A 17,709-nucleotide genomic window follows, 5' to 3' on the forward strand; every position below is an offset into this window, starting at 1 on the left:
ATTACAACTGTGCATGCTCAGTCAGTGGAATGGGGACTATACAGACTTGTCTCCAAAGATACAAGTAAATCAGAGGACCAGAGACTCACTCCGTTGGTGGCTGTCCCTGGACAACCTGTCACGAGGGATGACATTCCGCAGACCAGAGTGGGTCATTGTCACGACCGACGCCAGTCTGATGGGCTGGGGCGCGGTCTGGGGATCCCTGAAAGCTCAGGGTCTTTGGTCTCGGGAAGAATCTCTTCTACCGATAAATATTCTGGAACTGAGAGCGATATTCAATGCTCTCAAGGCTTGGCCTCAGCTAGCGAGGACCAAGTTCATACGGTTTCAATCAGACAACATGACGACTGTTGCGTACATCAACCATCAGGGGGGAACAAGGAGTTCCCTAGCGATGGAAGAAGTGACCAAGATTATTCTATGGGCGGAGTCTCACTCCTGCCACCTGTCTGCTATCCACATCCCGGGAGTGGAAAATTGGGAAGCGGATTTTCTGAGTCGTCAGACATTGCATCCGGGGGAGTGGGAACTCCATCCGGAAATCTTTGCCCAAGTCACTCAACTATGGGGCATTCCAGACATGGATCTGATGGCCTCTCGTCAGAACTTCAAAGTTCCTTGCTACGGGTCCAGATCCAGGGATCCCAAGGCGGCTCTAGTGGATGCACTAGTAGCACCTTGGACCTTCAAACTAGCTTATGTGTTCCCGCCATTTCCTCTCATCCCCAGGCTGGTAGCCAGGATCAATCAGGAGAGGGCGTCGGTGATCTTGATAGCTCCTGCGTGGCCACGCAGGACTTGGTATGCAGATCTGGTGAATTATGTCATCGGCTCCACCTTGGAAGCTACCTTTGAGACGAGACCTTCTTGTTCAGGGTCCGTTCGAACATCCGAATCTGGTTTCACTCCAGCTGACTGCTTGGAGATTGAACGCTTGATTTTATCGAAGCGAGGTTTCTCAGATTCTGTTATCGATACTCTTGTTCAGGCCAGAAAGCCTGTAACTAGAAAGATTTACCACAAAATTTGGAAAAAATATATCTGTTGGTGTGAATCTAAAGGATTCCCTTGGGACAAGGTTAAGATTCCTAGGATTCTATCCTTCCTTCAAGAAGGATTGGAAAAAGGATTATCGGCAAGTTCCCTGAAGGGACAGATTTCTGCCTTGTCGGTGTTACTTCACAAAAAACTGGCAGCTGTGCCAGATGTTCAAGCCTTTGTTCAGGCTCTGGTTAGAATCAAGCCTGTTTACAAACCTTTGACTCCTCCTTGGAGTCTCAATTTAGTTCTTTCAGTTCTTCAGGGGGTTCCGTTTGAACCCTTACATTCCGTTGATATTAAGTTATTATCTTGGAAAGTTTTGTTTTTAGTTGCAATTTCTTCTGCTAGAAGAGTTTCAGAATTATCTGCTCTGCAGTGTTCTCCTCCTTATCTGGTGTTCCATGCAGATAAGGTGGTTTTACGTACTAAACCTGGTTTTCTTCCAAAAGTTGTTTCTAACAAAAACATTAACCAGGAGATTATCGTACCTTCTCTGTGTCCGAAACCAGTTTCAAAGAAGGAACGCTTGTTGCACAATTTGGATGTTGTTCGCGCTCTAAAATTCTATTTAGATGCTACAAAGGATTTTAGACAAACATCTTCCTTGTTTGTTGTTTATTCGGGTAAAAGGAGAGGTCAAAAAGCAACTTCTACCTCTCTCTCTTTTTGGATTAAAAGCATCATCAGATTGGCTTACGAGACTGCCGGACGGCAGCCTCCCGAAAGAATCACAGCTCATTCCACTAGGGCTGTGGCTTCCACATGGGCCTTCAAGAACGAGGCTTCTGTTGATCAGATATGTAGGGCAGCGACTTGGTCTTCACTGCACACTTTTACCAAATTTTACAAGTTTGATACTTTTGCTTCTTCTGAGGCTATTTTTGGGAGAAAGGTTTTGCAAGCCGTGGTGCCTTCCATTTAGGTGACCTGATTTGCTCCCTCCCTTCATCCGTGTCCTAAAGCTTTGGTATTGGTTCCCACAAGTAAGGATGACGCCGTGGACCGGACACACCTATGTTGGAGAAAACAGAATTTATATTTACCTGATAAATTTCTTTCTCCAACGGTGTGTCCGGTCCACGGCCCGCCCTGGTTTTTTAATCAGGTCTGATAATTTATTTTCTTTAACTACAGTCACCACGGTACCATATGGTTTCTCCTATGCTATTATTCCTCCTTAACGTCGGTCGAATGACTGGGGTAGGCGGAGCCTAGGAGGGATCATGTGACCAGCTTTGCTGAGCTCTTTGCCATTTCCTGTTGGGGAAGAGAATATCCCACAAGTAAGGATGACGCCGTGGACCGGACACACCGTTGGAGAAAGAAATTTATCAGGTAAACATAAATTCTGTTTTTCCGAGCTATGGTAAGTGGGGCCGGATTATCAAGGACCAATGTAAGGGTGGAGTTATAGTGGCAGATAAATTCATCAGGACAGGAAAAAGAGGGGATGAAAGAGAGAAGAGGTTCAAGAGAGCTAGCGAGCTGTTGCTGATCTAGTGACTTGATACTTCTGTGAAGTTTAGTCTGAGGGGTAGAAGGAGGGAAGTTTGAGATAGTGCATCGATAGCTGAAAATCAGATCAAAGGAGTTACCATCTTTGTGAGTGGGAGAGTCAGTCTATTGTGACAGACCGAAAGAGGAAGTGAGTTGCAGAAGTTGTTTTGCAGAGGAGGCAGTGAGATTATCAACAGGGAGGTTGAAGTCACTGAGAATGAGGGCAGGGATATCTGAGGAAAGGAAGTAAGGTAGCCAGGTGGCAAAGTGTACTAGAAATAGAGTTGAGGAGCCAGGGGGCGGTATATGACTGCAACACGTAAAGAGAGGGGAGAAAATAAGCGACTCATGTGGGTTTCGAATGAAGAAAATGTGAGGGAAGAGAAGGTCTGTATTTGTTGAAAGGTGCAACGAGAGGAAAGTAAAATACCAACACCACCTCCTTATCTATTGTCAGACCTAGGAGTGTGACTGAAGTGGAGACCCCCATGTGACAGTGCAGCAGAGGAAGCAGTGTCTGAAGAGAGAGACAGGTTTCTGTGAGAGCCAGAAGATTGAGAGAGTGGGAGATAAAGAGGTCATGGATAGAAGTGAGCTTGTTGCAAACAGAGCAAGAGTTCCAAAGTGCACAAGTGAAGGGGGTGGTGACTTTAGATGCAAGAGGAATGAGATTAAGGTTACTAGAGTTTTGTTTTTGAAGTCTATTAAAGGGTACACATGGGTGTGCAGGGCAAGGAAGTTGTGGGGAACCAGGATTAGGGGAGATCTCGCCAGCAGCTAGTATGAGCAAGAGGGAGAGTGACATGAGATGAGATGCGGATTTGCAGTAGTGAGACTGTTTTTTGTGATGAGTTGCAAGGGGGAGAGAGAGTCTTTAGGAATGTGTGGAGTTCATGAATGCAAAAGTAAGGTGAGGTTGAGATAGATGGGCTAATGAGCAGTGCAGGTGGTGAGGGGTAAGGAGTAATTAAGTAAAGTAGTTTGTTAAACAGACAACAGGTGGTAAAAAGGAATATGAAGATATTTAGCATTTTTACAAAATAGTCAAACAGTGTATAAAACTTAGTATTAAAACAGAACTTGTCTTATCCCTTGTCCAATCCTTGTTCAATTCTTGTATAATTTGTTGTGCCTCTCTTATAAATGTTCACTTAAGTTAAGAGATGTGAACAGATGATCTTACAATCTTGCTACCTAAGCCTGTATTGCTACCCCTGCATTGCTTACCCCATAGCAGTGTTTAAATTTATAGGTCAGAGCATTCAGCTGAATGCAATAAATTAGGTTTAAATTAAACAATTAAATACAGTCAAAGGCCAATTGGGAAAATTCGATTCAGGGTGAGATAGGTTAAAATTTGGGGGAAGCTGGGGTTATACTATTAGTGAAATTATAAATTTAGGAATCATAACACATATTTGCAAGGTTTGAACATCACATAGATGAAGACTAGATATCAGCAGAGTAAATACATAAATTATTACACAGACTACAGGCAAATGCAAAAAAGAGAGACTTGCAATACAAATGACACAAAAAACAGGGAAATTGGCAGGATTTGAATGCAGGGACCCAATTCACATACCATAGAGAGACTTGCAATACAAATGACACAAAAAACAGGGAAATTGGCAGGATTTGAATGCAGGGACCCAATTCACAATGGGAAGTGGCTACTGAGGACATTTTTAAGTAATATATACATAGAGATCTATATATACATAGAGATGTTCAGGTGATATTTTCTAGTCAGCATTTTACAACTATACTGCATCACTTTCAACTGCTTCCACATTTGGGTATCATGTCCTTTTAAGCATGACTACCCATTAGGCAAATTGTACTTAAGGATATTCCCAGCATCACTAGTTTCTTAATCTATGCAGCTGATTCACTTAATAATGCAAAGAATAACTAGTGACCCTAGAGAATCTGGTGAGACCTTTGTAGGCTTAGTGAATTTAGCAGAATGTAATGAGCATTCGCCAGAAAATCTCACCAGACAGGACATGAAAAAAAAATTATGGGCTGCCTCCAGGCCAGGGATTCCACCCCACCTAAAAAAAAGTATGTACCTGCAAATGGTGATCTGTCTCCCATAGAAAATAATGAAGTTCATTGGAAAGGAAAACTTTGCCTTTAAAAAATAGTTAACAGGGAGCTGGGGGCACATATTACAATTTAAATCACGCAGGCAGTACAAATCAGATTACCCTATTATAAGTGTACAGTATCTGCATTTGTTTTTCTATCAGAGTAATGGGTCTTTTGTGTATTTCTTTCGTAAAATGATGATGGTCTATAGTCGTCCATAACATTTGGTATATATTTCCCACCACTAGGAGGATGTCAATAACCCATACAAGAGTTTAAAATCCCTCCCACTTCCCATCTCTATTCAGTTCTGTTCTTGGCCTCTCAGGAGATGGTTGAGAATAGAGGTGTTAAAGCTACTTGCTTATGGATTTATATTTGGAAGCTCAGACCAATGTGAGACCCTTAATCCCTGGGAGTTATTATTCACAAAGAAGATAGAAGAGAGAATTCACAGCAGCTGAATTATACAGGGACATAGGAATACCCTGTTATGTGCGCAGTATTTCCTTATGGGGTTTTAGCCATAACTACCCTCAGGCATTGCAGGGACATAGCCCACAGCCTCCTCCTGAGGGATACAGGTATTTCCTACAGATATCCTCTGCGTTACACATACCAGCACTGGATGGGCTCTCTACTGGACACTGAATAGGGTATGATTAGGAGCGCACTGAAGAAAGGCTAGGGCAGAAAATATGAGTGTGATGTGTGTTCGGTATTCTATGTTTTATATAAGAACCCTGACATATGTATTTTTCATATGTGTCCCTTTTTAAAGCTGCAATATGGTCACCCTAACTATATTACTCTAGAGGATGCTGTAGGATTACTAGCAGCGCTCCTTTTGGACCATTTGGTAGCTCTGGTACACCCTTTTCACCAACTTTGTAAAAAAAATTAAAATGGGTGTATGGTCCATTAAGAAAACTGCTGATTGCTCTACGCAATCAGCGGTTCCCTCAGAAACAATCCAGTTAGCTCTGGGGGGGGGGGGGGGATTTTTTAATGTTTGTGGGGCATGTTTTATACTGTTTATTTGTAAACTTTATTTCAGTACAAAGTTTTTCACTTTAAAAGCCTCCTTGAGGCACTGACACCAGGTGCCAGGTGGTAGCCCCGGCCCCTCATCTTCACAGTCTTTTCCTCCTCACTCAGGAGCTATAGTTAGGTTGGAAAAGGCCTTAGCAGCTTCAGTTCAGTATTCTGCAAAATAATCCTGCTCTTAAGGGTGATCCTGTTGCTGGAGGGGGTAAGTACCCATGCAGGAGCTGTCAGGGGTTCACTTAGGGGCACTTTCTGAGGGAAGTTAGTAAAGGGTCCTCTACCATTTAATGTGCTCACTGTCTAACCAATTTTTTCATGTTCTGTTAGTGTCAGCTTTTTTTTTTTTGCACATTATGGAATCCAGTGAATCTATGTCTAACACTATGAGTCAGAAGGGTTATTGGGCTTAGTGTAGAGGGCTCTACCATTTTTCTTTTTTAAGTGTATGTCTACTGTATGGAACAAATTGAATCTGTCCCCACTGATATCAGTGTCAACATTTTAGAGGACTCATTTACTTGTTTATTTGGCAAATCTGTTCCAGTGTACTAGGTTAACCAACTCTGTGGCAGTTGTGTACCTTAATTTTACATACAAATCAATTACAACCTTCTGCTTCCTCAAGGGATTATATGAGTTTAAAAATAGCTTGCAGGGGGGGCGGAGTCAACCGCTGAGCTGATCAGAAGCACTCTATCAGAGCTCCAGGCTTTTGATAGCTGAACACCTTAATAAAACTGCTATTTAGTCGCCTAAACTCTAATTTAGGGGTGACATATTGCCTGCTAACAATTCAGAAGAGAAGTTTGGGTGACATCGGGTGGGAGGCTCTCGGCCAGACTCCAACCGGCTGCTTGTATTGAAGAGCTACATCTCATCAGGCTCCGGAGGGTCGGGGATCCGCTCCAGAACTGAAGAACTGAGTCACAGGCGTAGCCTGGCTGCAGTGACACGACCCGCAGCTGACACTACATCTAAGGTGATCGCGGGACCCCCTACCCCATCTAAACGCCCTAGCTGCAACCTGACACGACCCAAAGCTCCAGCCACCAAGCCTCGGTAGGCTAAATCTTTGGGGATTGAGAAGGAGTGAGGGGACAGTCAGAGGACCCTGCGGAGGAAAAAGGGGGCATTCGGAGGTCCAGACACTCACCTTGGGCCCTTTTTGGTGCGAACCGCGGCCATCTTGCCCGCGGATATGGAAGAAGCCGTCACTGGAGGGGCTAGAAAACTGAGCAAGCAAGATCCCGTATTCACCCCACTGGAAATAGACTGTGAGTGGCCCCTGTGTTAGCTGAAAGGCTGCCTGTGAAGTATTGTGCATTCCTGGGAGGTTCCGGTGCGAGGCCTGTCTCCCTAGAGATACAGTCGAGGCCTGCTTGGGCCTACATACGATATGAGGACAGATCTAAGGTCATCAACATCAGTGAGGACACGGGTGAGAACAAAGCTTTACATTACCTTAAGTGTACCTCATGTTGACACTTCAGAATTGGTTGCAGGGGCCTTACTAAAGTATATAATTATTTTGGCTGTTACAGTACAACAGTACAGCTTGCCATAAACCTACCCTAACCCGGGCCTAACTTCCCAGAGACCATCAGCCTTACCTTAGTCCCTTTGAGACGAAGATCAGGGAAATCAACCATACCTAGTTAAAACTACAGTTATGATAGCCCTTGTCAGCAAACATCACATTGGAAAAGCTGAGATAATGTCCTAATCCACACTCATGTAAGTGTTCACCCTTGTTCCTAATCAAAGGTTTTCTTCACATCTAAGGCTCCTTGTTTGGGTTCCCTAAAAATAGGGAGAGCTCCTATCTCCCACTATAAACTTTAACTAGAATACTCTGCTATTCACCTGAGCCCTATTTCTCTAATGCCTTAGGACTAACCTCTATTCTGGACGTTGGTGAAATAAATGTTTAATGTATTTTGGCTGCTGCGCCAGCTTATGTATCTCTGCAGCCCAGGCTCAGAGTGGAGTGTCTCATTAATATACTGATTGTCTTCTGCACTAAACTAGCTAGGCCCATATTCTCTTCCACATTATGCCCTTTATATACTTTTTGATCCACATCCCTAGGTAACTACACGCTTAATTCCTAAACCTTAGGTCATACCCTATCCCTACCCCTCACTCATCGTAATTAGGGAAAACTTCTTTTTTTTTGGCGTACCACTACCTAACTATACTCTTTGCCTGACCTTCTGTGAATTGTATTGCTTTATTGTACATTTTAATAACAGGGTGTGTTATTAGCACAGACTTGGTGTCTCGCAGACCTAGACTGATTGCTGAGGGCCCCCCTGTGCCTCCTCATTTCCGGTCCAGCTTGTATGGACTGGTCACTTCCCCTATCCTTTTTCCCTTCTATATAGTTGTATCCCCTATATACCTGAGGTGCATGGGGGTCGGATATCTGGGGCTGCCTCTTGTCTATGAGACATAAAAATTCTTGTATCTAAATGATGACTCAACAAAAATGCTTTAGGCCCTGAAGAGAGGTCACCAACCCTGCTCCGCAGTAAAATATATGTAATTGGGGTCAGTAAACCCTGCCTTAAAGTGCCTTATACTCTTAGGTTAATTCTGTGCTCTCTATCCATAACTAACTTTTTGATTTACAGCTTAACCTCAAAGTATTGTTAACATGCCTCACACATCCAGGAGACAAGGGAAGACCCCTACTATTACTAAAAAGACTGTATATGACCATTTTACTCAATCCGGAAAAGAGCCTAACATAGTCCCCAATGAGGAGTTACGTGATCCTTAATCATTCGATGCAGAATCCCAATCGAGTATGCGCTCAGAGACACATCGTCACATCATTACATTACGAAGTCCACTTTACAAAAGATGCTGGCCAATCAGACACGCTCTATTACTCAGGAAATTCAGCGCTCTTCTGCAGAACTGAAAAAGGATATTTCTGAGATTGGGGACAGAGTTGAAGCGCTCGAGCGGAAGCAAGATGACCTGGCGGTAAATAGGACGAACTTACTAGCCTATTCTGAAAACCTGGCGGACCAGCTGACCCAGCTTGAATTCAAAATGGCTGATATCGAAGATAGATCCTGTAGAAATAACATACGGTTCAGAGGTATTCCAGAGAGAGTCGAGACCTCCAATCTGCAGTCTTTTCTAAGAGAGCTATTTATAGAGCTAGTGGGATCCCCGGAAGGCCTAACAGATACAATGGAAAGAGCTCATAGAGCTTTAAGGTCTAGATCTGTTCCCATAGAAAAACCACGGGATGTAATTGTCTGCTTTCACAGCTATGTTTATAAAGTAATGCAAGCCGCTTTTAAGAGACCGCCCCTATCAGAGAAATTCAAGGACATACAACTCTTGCCTGACTTATCGGGGCACACTCTACAATACCGTAAAACTTACCAACCGATCACTTTAGCCCTCAGAAAATCTAATATCAAGTATCGATGGGGACACCCCCACGAATCTGGTGGTTACAAGAGATAACCAAAGTCATGTAATATCTACTCTTCCTCAAGGCTTGGCTCTTCTCACCTCTTGGGGTCTCCACTCGGGTCTATCTTCAGCACCACAGCCTCTGTTCAGACAGTCTCAGATCTTTGGTCTACTTCTCCAACCCAACGCTTCCTAACACTAACAGAATTACAGACCTAATCTGTACCTCCCCAACACATGATATATGAATATACTAGGTTAAGGAGCTTCCTGCTCAGCTGGGGCTTTAAGCCTGAATTATGTCGCCCCCGCACATTATGGGAAATAACTTGGCAACAAGGCAATAGATTACATAGACCTCTTTCAATACATTACTCCTTAATAGGAAGCACAGATGCTGAGAATAAGCTTCCTCACCTACTCAAATGGGAATCGTATCTAAACATGACCATATCCCCACAGACGTGGCAACATGTAATCTCCCTTACCAAGAAGGCCTTACATTGCGTCACCCTATTTGAAACGTACTATAAACTCTTAACACACTGGTACCTCATCCCCACTAGGCTTAATAAAATGTATGAATCTACTTCACCCCTATGTTGGCATAACTGCGGGAAAAGAGGGGACACTCTACACATATGGTGGGACTGTCCTACTCTAACACCCTTATGGAATACCTGCTTCCGGACTTTGGCTGGCTTGATTATAGCACTCCCCAAAAAACCCTCAAACGCTCTCCTTCACATTGGTACTCGTGCTTTACCCAAGCATCAGGCATATCTATGTATTTATCTACTAACGGCTACCAAAGCAGCAATAGCCAAATCCTGGAAAAGTATGACTCCCCCAAATTGGCCCTCTATCTTAAACTCAATGGCATACATTCATAATATGGAGAAAAGTGTATTCTATACCTTAAACAATTCAGATTTATTCGAACTTATATGGGCAGACTGGAATACGCGCTACAACACCACCTGGTCTCCTAATGTCACGACAGATACATGATATGCAACCTTGGACAGACTACCTTTATTGTGAGGTTCCCTTCCAGCTCCCTACACCCCATCCCACCCCTTCTTCTTTCCTCCCTCCCTCCTGTACCTACTTTAAAAAGTCTTACACTGGTATTATTTTGTATAACATGCACAAATATTAATTCCATGTGTTTGACTTTGTTGGATTCTTTATGTACCTGTAAAGTAGGAGCCTGCGCACTCCACACATGGCGTTTATTTTTTACTTTTGTACCCGATTGTAATTTATATCAATAAAAAATGTAAGACTTAAAAAAAAAAATTAACAAAAAATAGCTTGCAAAAGGCTATGGCAGAATATTTAGTAGCTATTATTGAGTTTCATACTTTTGTTAAACTCTCTGCTGAAAAGGTTGAATATACTGAATGTGTCATAGTTACTGGAGCAGTAATCACTTATTCCTAAATGTTTATCATTTATAACGTCATATATGCAGTTTTTTTCCAAAGACCTTTAGGCAGATGTAAACCTCAGGCATATACTTATGTAGTCTACAGTGTACACAACTTACTATAATATGTACAAATACTGTATATATTGTACTGAACATAATGACATGTGCGATTGTCATATATTTATAACTATTAATTAATACCTATATATAGGTCCATGAAGTATTTACTCCCTTCTTTTCAAGTGGACTGTAAACTGATAGTTTGTTTTCTGTCAGTCTGCACTCTCTATACTGTTTTACATTTTATGCTCTTTGGAATGTTATTTGCAGTAATGTGTTTCATATACTTTTATGTACACTATTATTATATGCAAATCTACATAAACTGTTATGTTTATTGCATGTGCAGCTGCACACATAATGCTTTTACATATGCAGAACTTTGTCTATGTAGAGCTGTAGACATTATTGGCCAGATCATGAGTGGAGCTCAAACGTTTGCGTGCAAGTGATAAGGGGTTTAACGTGGGTGTTTGCACTCTTTCGGGTTTACCGCTAGTATTACAAGTTGAAAGTAAACGCAATTGCTAGTGATTTACACTAGAATGATTACCGCAACTTCAGAGCTCTGGTTAAGTGCTTTGCAAAACAAAAAAGTTGCACAATAACACATCAAAAATACAAAGTATATTTAAACTCATAATAACACTATCTAATAAAAAATATTTAAAATAAATATTGCACACAAAAGTTAAAAGGGCTTAAAGATAGGAGGTCTCAGGTGTTAGGAAAAAAAGGCAGGCAAACATAGACATACATACATGTATAACTATGTATATGTGTTAGTATATACAGTGCTCAGCATACAGATTTGTCAGAAAACCTTTACTTACCTTTCAGAAACAACATATTCTATGGGACACTATACTACAAAATACTCCCATAAATGCGGGCCATTGATCGCAACCAAGGTTTGTTCATTTGCACCCACAGCAAAGGATTTTTCCTAACAAATTCATTCAAGACCATGTTGCAAAAATGAATACACCCCAATGAAAGTCATGGGAGCAAAGCTAAATGCCTGACAACAAATAATTTCTTTTTTTGTACGGGTGGTTGAAGAATTTGCCAGTTGTCAAACCATTACAGGTAACACACCCCAAGCATCTATGACAGCCTCAGGCTTGTTGGAGCCATGATTTTGGAGAATAGCAGTCTCTAGGGTCGGATTGTATAAGATGGTTTCTCAAGGATTTACCCCTGCGGTACCCTATCTGGGTGGTTTCACATCTTTAAAGGGTAACCTTGTAGCCGATTCCACTATAGACCAGTATTTGTTGACAACCGACGGTATACTCTCATCTCTCTGTGTGTAAGTTAATACCATTGTAGGGGTGTCACCCTCCTCTTTGTCAGTCGTTGACTGTAGAAGGGAGTTTTGGGTATCATCTTTGATTTTTTCTTTACATTCCTGAAGTGCTCTTATCTTATAACCCCTCTTTTGAAATTGTATGGTAAGGTCGTGTAGTTGGTGCTCCATATTCTCTTTTTCGGAATTATTCTTTATCACCCTCTTCATCTGTGAAATAGGTAATGCCCTTATAAGGGCTGCTGGGTGGCTGCTTTTAGCATGGAAAATAGAATTTGTATCCGTCTTCTTCCTATATAGAGTAGTCATTAATCTACCTTCTTTTTTATAGATCTGTAGATCAAGGAACTCGAATGTCTCTTTGCTATAGGCAATCTTGAATTTTACTGTTGGATGTACAGTACCTGGTTAATGTCCACAAACCAGTCTGTTAGTTCTGTCTCAGCTCCTTGCCATAGGATGAAGAGGTCATCTATGTACCTTCTGTGGAATATTATTCTCTCATCCTTGAATGCGTCCGTACCCACAGTTTCAAATTCTGCCATGAAAAGATTGGCGTCTGTGGGGGCCACATTCGACCCCATGGCCGTACCAGAGACCTACAGGTAATAGTCCCTCTCAAACCTGAAATAGTTGTTTTCCAGGCATAGGCGTAACCCTTCCATGAGAAAGTCTTCTGGTGGTCCTACATACGGGTAACGTCTGAGTTGTTGTGTTACTGCCCGAATGCCCTCCCCATGTGAGGTCACTGTATACAAGCTGTTGATGTCCGTGGTGACCAGAATAGTGTTTTCTTGGACCTGAATGTCCTTCAATATTTTAATCATGGTTGAAGAGTTAAATAAAAAAAGAAACCATATTCCTCACCATGGGTTGTAGGATCTTATCAAGGTATGTTGCATAGGCTGCATAATAGATCCTATTGCAGACACAATGGCCTCTAGTTATCAAAGTCTGGCGGACCTGATCCGACAGTGCGGATCAGGTCCGCCAGACTTCGCTGAATACGGCGAGCAATACGCTCGCCGTATTCAGCATTGCACCAGCAGCTCACAAGAGCTGCTGGTGCAACGCGGCCCTTGCTGACTCGCGGCCAATCGACCGCCAGCAGGGGGGTGTCAATCAACCCGATCATACTAGATCGGGTTGATTTGCGGCGATGTCTGTCCGCCTGCTCAGAGCAGGCGGTCAGGTTATGGAGCAGCGGTCTTTGTGACCGCTGCTTCATAACTGCTGTTTCTGGCGAGCCTGCAGGCTCGCCAGAAACATAGGGCATCAAGCTCCATACGGGGCTTGATACATATGCCCCAATGGGTCAACCTGGTGGAGATTCTTGTGGATTTTAGGTACCGTATATAGTACCGGAATTCTTGGATGGTTAACTGTTAGGTACTTTCTTTCTTGTTCCGTGATCCAATTATTTTTCATTGCTACCTCAGTCAGCTCATCTACTTGTTTTTTTAACGTCATAGTGGGGTTAGCCCTCATCTTACGGTATGTGTTGACATCGCTGAGTTGGCCCAGTATTTCCTGTTTATAATCCTTGTAATTAAGGATCACCAGAGCACCCCCTTTGTCGGCTTCACACAAGATAAGTATCTGGTCCACTTTTAATTCCTTAAGCGCTGTCCATTCTTCCTTGTTAAGATTCCGTCTCCTGTCACTTTTCATGGAGTGGGGATTTAAAAGTTATTTGGACACCAGCTGTGAGGCGGCGTCAGGTAACCATGGCAACAGGCAATCTCTGTGAGTCATCAGAGAAACAGGAGACAGATAATGACGTCACTAGTATCCAGAACGCCGCCAGCAGCAGGGTGATTGTCAGTACACGGTGGAGGGTATAAAGTAAGGTAATCTAGCACTGTATTATGTAAGTTTTTGTGGTCTGAAGACGGGAGTGACCCCGAAACGTTACATACACCGACAGGACTGCACCCAGGGCATTGGAGCTCTTTGCAGTTAAGTAGATGAAAACATGATGAAGCATATTTATGCAATATTCATTTTTTGATAAAGGTTTTAACTATATATTTACTGTAAATATTTGTCATTCCAATGTTCTGCACATTGCAGAAATATGTTCTTTGTATTTATAAATAGATATTCCTATATTTATCTGTATATATATATATATATATATATATATACCTATATATCATTATATATTATATATTGTATTAAAAAAAATCAGATATATGTAGAAATATTTATTTATGAATAATTAGAACATATTATGTTATGTGAAGAACATTTGAATGTAAAATATTCATATTTTCATGTCCAGTTAGCGCAAATGAAAATATGCGATTGGGTTTACACGAGAGTGAGGTGTTTTTTTCCCACTTTCTTTACTCCATTGACTTCTAAGGGGAAAACGTAAACGCACACGCATTATTCTAACTTCGGCTTTTTGCGCTCATCGGCTTAGCTTGCGAGTGAAACATTTTACTTTCAACTCAATAATACGAGCACAACCCAACGCACGCAAAAAGCTTTCTTCTAGTGCAGTTATAGCGGGAGCGTTAATTAGTGATACAATTGTATTTTAGATATGTTCTGTACTATTTCTTAGTGTACGAAATGTTATAATATTTGCTTATGTATGTATATAACTTTCATACATAGTACTCTGCTTGATTAATTCCAAATGCAGTTGTGAAGTACTTCTCCATTTCTTAATACAACCGTGGAGATCCTTAAGAGAAAATATATATTGGTATTGGGAAGGACTTTTAGGTCATCTTAGACTTGAAAACACTAAACAAAATCCTATGGGTACCTAACCTCAAGATGGAAACAATTAGCACACTTTTACCCTTAATCAAACAGGGTCAATGTATACCTATTATAGACCTTAAGGATGCATACCTGCAAAACTCTATCACTTGTTGTCTTTCCATTAGGTCTGAATACGTACATCCTTTTAATGTTGCTAGGAGCATTGTTGGCGATGCTCAAGAGTTCAGGGGATCTAAATTGTCTCTTATCTGGAAATTATCTTAGTGCAATGGATATTATCTCTTTCAATGCCTCTAGCTATTTCTCATAGCAAAAGGTTCTATCTACCTCCAAGGCTACAGTTGGAGAATCAGTGTTCCAAAGAACTTTTTATCTCCAGCTATAAGGGTGCTCTTTCAAGGAGTCATCATAGATTCTGTCCTAATATGTCTATTCCTGACAGAGTCTTGCAGAATAAAACTTCAGAAGGCAGGTCTTTCCCTCCAATGTGCTTTATTTCTATCAGTAGCTCTATGCATGTAGGTAGTGGGTTTTATAGTTGCGGTTTCAGGCGCTGTTACCTTTACCCACTTGCGACCCCTTCAACTATCCAAGCTCAATCAGTGGTCAAAGAATTATCTGAAATTGGAACAGCAGATTGCTCTATCTTCCTTGGTGGATACAAGGTCCTTTTTTGACCCTTGGGATGTCCTTTCTTCACCTATTTTGGTCTATTGTAACTAAAGATGACAGTCTTCTAGGCTGTGGGGCATTCTGGAATCTCGATGAACACAAGGAGTCTAGTCTCCTCTAGAGGGGAGTTTACCAATCATCATTCTGTAACTCTGAGCGATTCTTTGGGCTCTTCAGTACTGGCCCCTCTTGAGCAGAGAGGATTCAGTACTCCCTATCAGCAGTTCACATTCAACAGGTGTGAACAACTGGGAAGTGGATCCTCATCTATCAATTAGTCCAACCAGGAGAGTGGTCTCTCCATAAGGACATTTTTGATTGCTAAGTGATCATGTGAGGATCTAACGGTCATAGATCTGATGGCCTCTCACTTAAATCACAAGCTTCCAAGGTATTATACAAGATCAAGAGATACAAAGGCTCACATGATAGATGCCTTGGTATGTCAATGGGAATTTCATCTAGCATACCTGTTTCCTCTGTTTATTCTGCTTCGGATCAAAGAGGAGTCAGCTTCAGTAAAATTGATTGCTCCAGCCTGGCCTCACAGAACATGGAATGCGGATGCAGTGCAGATGTCCTCATCTCCTCAATGGCTTCTTCCTCTGAGACAAGAACTGTTGCCTCTTTTCCATCAGGATCTCTATCTTTAATGGTGTGGAGGTTAAACACCTAGTTTTGAGACATTGCGGTTTCTTAGATTTTATCACATTATTTGTAAGACATATTTTGAGTGGTGCTCTACCAGAGGGTTTTCTTGGTATTTATTTAGGATTCCTAGAGTTCTTGACAGGTTTGCTGGTTACTCCCTAAAAGGTCAAATTTCTGTTTTATCTGTTGTTTTCATACGAAGTTAGCTAAATTTCCTGTTGTTTAGACTTCTGTCCAGGCGTTAGTTAGATTTAGGCCAGTTGTAAGACCTATTTCTCCGACTTGGAATTTTAATCTAGTTTTTCCGTATTACAAGTTCCACCTTTTGATCTGATGCATTGGTATCGAGCTTTTTTCTTGGAAAATACTTTTCTTGTTAGCAATCTTCTCAGCTAGGAAAGTTTCTGAATTGTCAGCCTTGTCTTGTGATTCTCAATTTTTTAATTATTCTCAAGGATAAGACTGTACTTCATACTTATATAATATGATTTTTTTCCTAAGGTAGTAGTTTCGGGGAATATCAATCAGTAGATTGTTGTTCCTTCTTTGTGTCCAGATCCTACTAACTCTAAGCAGCGGCTCTTACAGCCGGACAGATAGCTGAGCATGCTAAGGCACTGTGGCTGAACTCTGTAGCAACCCAAGGGTTGCAGGTTCGATCTCCGGCGAGGTCCACTCAGCCTTTCATCCTTCCGAGGTCGATAAAATGAGCAGTGCCTTGAGACCCTTACGGGTGATTAGCCGCGTATTACAAGTACCCAATACATACATACATTACAAAATTTTATGTAGTCAGAGCTTTGACGTTCTATCTTCAAGCTACTAAAGAATTCAAACAATTTTCTAGTTTGTTCATTACTCTGGGACTCATGAGGGGCAGAAGGCTGCTAAGGGATTTTAAGTTCTTGTATGTGTTCTTGATCTCCTGCTAGTGACGGGAAATATATCCCATATGTTATGGAGGACTATGGACTATTATCATTCCAAAAGAAAATAATTTATCAGGGGAGCACAAATTTTGTTTTGACACAATATTGCAAACTGAGTGGTGGTGAGATTGTGTAAAAATATGCAAAACTTTTATAAAACAGCAAAATCTTCACCCCTGAACACCACCGTTTGGCCCATTAGTAGAGACGAAACTCATTTTACAATAAGAAAAACAGTACTTCGCATTTTGTATTATATGCACAAATTTCACAGAATTATTTGAACATGCGGTGTAGTTTTATTACAATTTCTACTGAGTGCATTAAATCACTACGAATTAAATTTTTTCCATAAAATATGATTTTCTTTTAAACCCTTAATAACTTGGACATACCCTGTACATTGCATATCCTTAAAGGGACATTAAGCCAATTTTTTTCTTTCATAATTCAGGTAGAGCATGTGATTTTAACAACTTTCCAATTCATTTCTTTTATGTAATTTGTTGTCTTGATATCTGTAGAGCTGTTTACACTACTCATGATTCTCTGTGGGTGGGTGTGAATAGTTCTTCAAGCGCTTGATGTTTTCACAGTGCCTTGTCAGAGTCCAGCAGGAGAGAGAGAGAGAGAGAGAGAAAGAGAGAGAGAATCTTGTTGCTACAGTTTTAAAGGGCCCCTGGTCCTAGAAAAAATCCTTATCACTATCTTTTGTTGGAAAGGATACCTAGGAAGACTCAGAAGCTGCTGTTTGGTTGCTGCACGTAAATGCTATGTTAATGGCTCACCCAATGCAT

The 17,709-nt window shown here is 41.6% G+C and overlaps 1 protein-coding gene across 1 annotated transcript in view; it reads left to right on the plus strand.

The window, feature by feature from the left end:
- Positions 1-17,709, plus strand: part of DOCK8 (dedicator of cytokinesis 8) — a 515,743-nt gene that overhangs the window by 471,374 nt on the left and 26,660 nt on the right. The gene's annotated exons all lie outside the window — the stretch shown is intronic.

This window comes from Bombina bombina, chromosome 2 (assembly GCF_027579735.1).
Source record: "Bombina bombina isolate aBomBom1 chromosome 2, aBomBom1.pri, whole genome shotgun sequence".
NCBI lineage: Eukaryota > Metazoa > Chordata > Amphibia > Anura > Bombinatoridae > Bombina > Bombina bombina.